The sequence below is a fragment of the Acanthopagrus latus genome, unplaced genomic scaffold (assembly GCF_904848185.1).
Source record: "Acanthopagrus latus isolate v.2019 unplaced genomic scaffold, fAcaLat1.1, whole genome shotgun sequence".
Taxonomy (NCBI): Eukaryota; Metazoa; Chordata; class Actinopteri; order Spariformes; family Sparidae; genus Acanthopagrus; species Acanthopagrus latus.
The window spans coordinates 84928-91691 of record NW_023504052.1 but is presented as its reverse complement, the minus strand read 5'-3'; the positions used below and the strand labels follow the sequence as shown (position 1 = coordinate 91691).

The window sequence follows — 6764 nt, the reverse complement described above, 5'->3', positions numbered from 1 at the left end:
AGTATATACAGTTTTCACATCGACTTGGCTTCAGCTTAATAACGATTTATGCGGCTGGGAACGATGGCTTTCATTCAGTAACCATTTGAACGTGGTGTGGAATGAAAGAAATACTCGATGGTAACAGGTGTCACAAGTTAACCTTGACGCTGCGCACTCAATGCCACAACTGACAGTGGTGTCCACACAGCTCTCGAGCCGCTCGGCGTGAAAAAATGCCTCAGACTGGTCCACCCATGAGTTATTTGTGAGTACAGACATTCACGACAAAGAGTGAGCCCGACAGCATGCACTTTTGGAAGATTTATTGACAGTTGCATTTTTTTGGACAGGCATCGACACAGTCACCTACACTGTCACTGTGCTCCGTAGAGCTCGTCTAACAGTTGTTCGCAGGTTGCAGTCCTGGCATCTCTGTGTGGAATAGTAGTGTTCAAGCCACGTCAAAATGAACATACATATACATGACTTGGATTGATGAGCAGGGTGATCGCAATGTTTTTCCTGGTTAGCGGACATGTCCGAGGACCCCTCTCCAGACGGGATTGTCAAACCACACCTCCCAAGACGATTCTCACCCGACTGGCCAATAAGAACGTGGCCCCGCCCATGACATTATTTTCACAGGGAGAGCAAAATCTTGACAGGAGAGCAAGAAATTGCATCGGGAGCAAAGACTTAGGTTTTGAGAGAGAGAGAAGAAAATCATTTGAGAGAAACACTTTTTTTTTTTGAAAGAGAGAGAAAAAAAATGTTTTCACCCTGATAGCAAAAATATATATTTGATAGTAAAAGATTTTTTTTTCTCAGAAATTATTTTAAAATTTCAACAACTTTAACAAAACACCTGTAATTTCCAGGGCCAACCATCTTGGATGTCCTCTTTCTGGTGTCTGTGATCAGTTGTTTACACGCATTATGCATTATTACAATATTGTCTGTCAGGCTTGGTTATGTTATTTGGAATACTTGAGTCAAAGTGGATTCTATTCTCTCACAGACAAATAGGTGGATGTAGGTCACTGTATGATCAGTGAACGGAGAATTAGCTTGGGTGCTTAATCAGCTAATATATTTGACTCTGTCCTCTAGACACGGGACACTACAGAGGCTTAGTATAATCAGTGTTTTGGGGGGGGACAGGCAAAAAAACTCTTGATGTGCAATTAGAGCATCTGGGACAGAACTGTGCAGCAGATGTGTTGGGTTAGCTCTGGAGTATTTTTACTCCAGCACAAGACACTGGTCTTTGACCTTTATTTTTCATAGCTTTCAGCTGTGTGTTACAATGGAAACATCCCTCTCCACAGTCAAAGCTGATATGAGTAACCTTGCAAGAACAAGAAGAACAGTTTAAGGGAGTGAGTGTATTTGGTGGGGCATTTCCTTTTCTGTTTGGCCCACCATTCTGATTTCTGTTTGTGATCAATTTGCAGATGCAGTGGTACGATTGGAGCCATCATGACCTGCCCCCTGGAGGTGTTGAAGACACGGTTTGCAGTCCTCTGGCGTCACGCTAAGACCCGTCTTCCAGGCCCAGCTCGGCGCCTTAAGTCGCACCAGGGTTATCCGACCGGGGACTGTTACACCTGGGCCGCTGCAGGTCCTACGGTAAGATGTTTGTTTATGTGGGCTGTCTGTCAGGGTAATTTTTCTTAAATAACAAAGTGTTCCCTCACAGATGGTACACAGTTTAAACAGGTAACCCTTTTTGGGAGGAGTCATGACTGTCAGTTTGTGACTTTTTGTAATTACATAATTATAGCCTAAAGATTTTCGCTTTAAAAAAATACAACAAAAAACAAATTTGTAAAAACAACACACTTTGCTAGGAATGATTGTATAAAGCCCATGCGCAGTTCTTGTGCTTTGGTCCTTTTAAAGTACTTCAGAGAGCCTTTCATTGGCGTTTTGTCTTCATAGTCTTGAAATTAATGCCTCTAATCCTGTCTCTCATTAAGAGCGAGGATTAAGCTCACAGTATCCTGGTGGTATTTAGTGACTTTATACCAGCTGTTTGTGATGACATACAAGCGTGTTTTTCTTTCAGGCTTTAAGATACACATGAAATGTTTTGGTGTCTGTAAAAACAGAGCTTGTATGAGTTTGGTTAGGTTAGGGAAGACTACAGACAGGCTCAGTGTGCCAAGGAGAAAGTGTGATGTAACACTGACTGGGGACAAAGACTGGTCTGGACTAGTGTCTGTTGTATCTTTACAGAAAAACAGTTACACTGCCTGCGGAGATTCTGACATTGGAGAACAATATTTCCTTGTTAATTAAGGTCTTATGCCTGTATTGCAGCTGCCTTGTCGGATACAGATTGATTTTTCAGAGCTGCTTAGGAACTATCTTTTCATTTACAGGTTTTAAACTAAAATAAGTCTTTCTGGAGGTTGAGATTGGATGCTACTTTGACATGAAAAGAGGTCATTCTTGTACTCATTGCCCTAAATGACTTGGGGAGAATCCTTCCAAAGACCTTTGCTGTAAAATATATGTAGACTGAGGTCAACATGTACAGTGGTGGTGTAAATTAATACATCTGTAAATGTGTTGGTGTTCTTTAAACAAAAATTGATGGCTGTTTTTAAATTTTGTTTTAGATCAATCCTTGAAAAAGAGGGACCAAGATCACTTTTCCGTGGCCTTGGGCCGAACCTCGGTTGGCGTCGCCCCCTCAAGGTACAGTGAAAACAGTGCGCACATGTTTTAGTGGCTCAGTTGTGTCTATGTTGTCATTACCCAGAGCAGCTTTGCTTAATAAAGAGCTGGATCTATGTTGCAATCTCTGTGTTAATGATACCTTCCTGTTGGTGTACAGGTTATTGACAAAACACAAAGAAGTCTTTTTTGTAGCCACAAACAACAGTTGAACCAGTGGTCAGGAAGTATGGAATGATAAGGTTTTTTTTTTTTTTTTTTTTAATGGCTGGTAAATGAGTCGGCATTATGAAATCAGTCAACCTTTATTTACACCTGAGTAATCCTACTATATAAATAAAATGTTTGGAAGTAGGATAAAAACAGTCATGGTAAAGCCGAAATAATGTGAATGGTAACACAGTACAGATATTTAGATAATAACAGCAACCAGCATTTGAATGTAACTAAATACATTTTTCATGTACTTGTACTGGAGTATTTTAATTTTCTGCTGCTTATATTTCCACTCCACTACATTTATTGATACCTTTGGTTACTAGCTACTTTGCCATTTCAGATTACTGACTGTCGATAAGCAGGTAGATGGTGTTGTGGGCTGCTCTAAGAGATCGAAGGCAAAATATTTTCAAATGTATATTATTTGCAATCAGACAAAAAAAATAAACCCTTCTGATTACCTTAGAAGATGCTAGATATTGATGCCTGTAATTGATCAGTCCATACTGAGACGGTCACAAAGTAAGGCAGACTGATGATTTCTCAGGCTACTAACCAAAGAGAACACAGGAGGAAGTTCTGTTTATATTTTTCATTGTAATGGTAGAAGGCATTTACTCACTGTATAAACAGGAAGCTGTTGTCATTGCAACAACTTCTGGGCAGACCTCCCTAGCTTTACAGAGTATTGTGTGTCTGCTTTTATGTTTGTGTAGACCACAACATCTGTCAGTGTTAGCAGGCCTCCATATTTGTATTTAATTGACTATTTTCATTACATGAGACAAATAAGGCACTGTGTTTTGGAGGAGGTTTGAGTTTCAACAGCTGGGAAATAATTGATCTGAACCTTAACACAAGTCATCATGAAAGGTCAGTTTTATTTGGATTTAATGTCGATGTCATCTTGTTCCATTCTTGGTGTCAATAAACGATCAGTACTTTGCCCTGTTCCCTCAGGCTTCATTGTGGTGGAAGTCAATGTAAGATGAACAATACTAATGGTTTTCCCACCAAATGTTGAGCAGATGTTGAGACTGAAAAAGGTCACCAATTGCGTATAATTCCCCATGGTTAATGAGTAGCTGCAGCATGATCCTCTGCTCAGTCATTCCATTGCCCCTCTGTTTCACTGGCCAACTTGGACCGGCTCACATTCAGAGCAGCTCTGTCGGCATCTGTGATGCTTATTCAGCCCATTCTGGTGCAGTGACAGTTTGTTCCAAAAGCCAAATGGAGAGAGCTGGCAGCGGGGAAACAGACCGCTGGATACACTGTCAAAGGGCAACACCAGTCCAGACGGAATGATTTACATAATTGCCCAGCTGCTATAAAACCGCAGCCAGATTTATGCACTTTGTGTCAAAATCTTTACACCTGCCTCTGTAGAGTCCTCACCAGTCTGTTCTATGTGTTTCAGAGCCATTTACTTCGCTGCATACTCGAAATCCAAAGAGACGTTCAATGAGATGTTTGTCCCCAACAGTGGTCTGGTGCACATGTCCTCTGCTGGTGTTGCAGGTGAGCAAAAACAATCGAGTGCCCTGAAAAAAGATGAATTCCTATAATGTTCTGTCTAACCTGTGGATGAAATAACACAATGCCAACATGATCCTCTGTATAGTCTAAAAAAATGAACATTAAATCCTTTGTGAATATTATAATCATTTCGTATGAAGTAGAAGTATTTTTCAGATGCTGATCCTGCTGTAATTTCTTTCAGTGAATCTGAGTGGACAAGCACTTGAATCCAAATTCAGTATGCATTACATTGAGGGCATGAAATGGATCTTATGTCACTATAAAGTGTAAAACTGAATGTGCCTCCTCAGCTTTCATTACCAACTCTCTGATGAACCCCATCTGGATGGTGAAGACCAGGATGCAGCTGGAGAAAAAGTATGTGCACTCGTAATTTCACCTGCCCTCTGTGTACTTAGAGTTCGGTTGTAAAGGCAGACTTAATCAAAGTCAAAACTGGCCCCTCCTCCTTCCCTCAGCACTGATCCTTGCACCCTGTTATTGGCTCAGAGCTCCACACCCACTGCCAAAAGGTTGATGCTCAGACATGTCCAAAAAAACAGCGAATTATAACAAAGTTGTTATTTTTATAACGAAAAGGATTAGAAAATCCTACTCATTCTGCCTTTTAAGATCTGTATAAAACAAACTGACTTATTTTAGGGACTTGGCAGGTGAGAATGTCCACCACATACTGTGACCTTTTAGCTGATGCCCCCTTCACAGCACTGACCTTGGGTTATGCTGTCCGTGAGACTGAGCATGTAACCATGTAACCATAAATACACAGTGCTGACGCAGTGTCCTGTGTGCGGAGGAAGAGTCTATATTTACCTTAGCGAGTACAGGGCAGGAGTATCATGTGAGGTCACAGAAACAAGACTTTCCACCCCTGTGTTGGAAGAACACATCCTGCAGCAGCACAAAATGGTGGCTTTACAAATGAGCGCAACAAAAAGACTAGTTATTCATTCAAACCAATCAGGAAACTGCAGGATTTCATGTGGTTCTTTACAGGAATGACCGTTCACTATCGCTAGGACAATAAACAGAAAACAAACAGGTTCCAATTTTGGTCATTTAAAGAGGAAGCAGTGCTAGAAAAGTGCGGCTTTTCTCAAAAAATGTATATCAGATCAGGTGGGATTTTGTCACTAATGAGCCCAATTTGTTCGACCTTTCAGAGCCCGAGGAGAGAAGAAGATGAATGCACTGCAGTGTGCTCGCTATGTTTACAGAATGGAAGGGGTTCGAGGCTTCTATAGAGGCCTGACTGCAGCTTATGCTGGGATCTCGGAGACCATGATCTGCTTCCTCATGTACGAGACACTGAAGAAAAACCTTGCCAAGAACCAGTTCATCTCCCTGAATGGTGAAAGTGAGAAAAGACCTTCGGACTTCCTCAGTCTGATGTTGGCAGCTGCTGTTTCAAAGGGCTGTGCGTCCTGCATAGCCTACCCACACGGTGAACACTTGCCCATTTGTTAGTTTCTTGCAACAAAACAACCTTCTGTCAGGGAGAAGTATTTATTTAAATGAGTAATCCTTTCTTTCTCCTTTTCTTTTCTCCACAGAGGTCATTCGGACAAGGCTGCGTGAGGAGGGCAGCAAGTACAAGTATTTCTTCCAGACAGGGAAGTTAATAGCAGTGGAGGAAGGCTATGCAGCTTTTTATAGAGGACTCATTCCACAGCTAATTAGACAGATCCCTAACACAGCCATCGTCCTCTCCACGTATGAACTCATTGTCCACCTGCTGGGAGACTCCAAGTAGAGAAACGCTTCAAAGTCAGGATTTTCCTGACTAACGATGGACACCACAGAAAACCCATGACACACTGGGCAACAGACTTTTGAAAATGTAGCACATACATTGACTTAATGTGGTGCAACAGAGACTGCAGCATGGAACTGAAGCAGGTTTTACTGTCATCCAAAGAGCTAAACACATTATTTTATTCAAATCTTGTCGTTAGGAGTTTATCTCATTAATTTCATCTCATCTAATTTCATTTATCTTGTTTTTGTTATTTTATGACAGTGTTTGTTCTCTTTTATCAGTGGTAAATGTACCAACACACACAGATGACTGTGCAGGTTGCCTCATTTAGATAATGATGGGTTAGTGCTGTTCCTTGCAATGTAATGACCACACAGATCATTTTGAGATTTCTGTTTCACAATGTGCTGGTATTGAACATTTGAATTACAGAGAGGTTTATCATATTTTCATTAATACATATGATTACAGGCTTATCTGTTTGTTTCCTTTGTGAAAAAGAATGTCACCTTTTGCAATATAATGAGAACTCAGATGCTTATTTGACCAGTGGCTCAATAAAATGCATCAAGAAAAGACA

General features: G+C 41.0%; 1 pseudogene; it reads left to right on the top strand.

Moving 5' to 3' along the window:
- Positions 1–517: 517 nt before the first annotated feature.
- LOC119015872 lies at positions 518–6764 on the top strand (annotated as a pseudogene).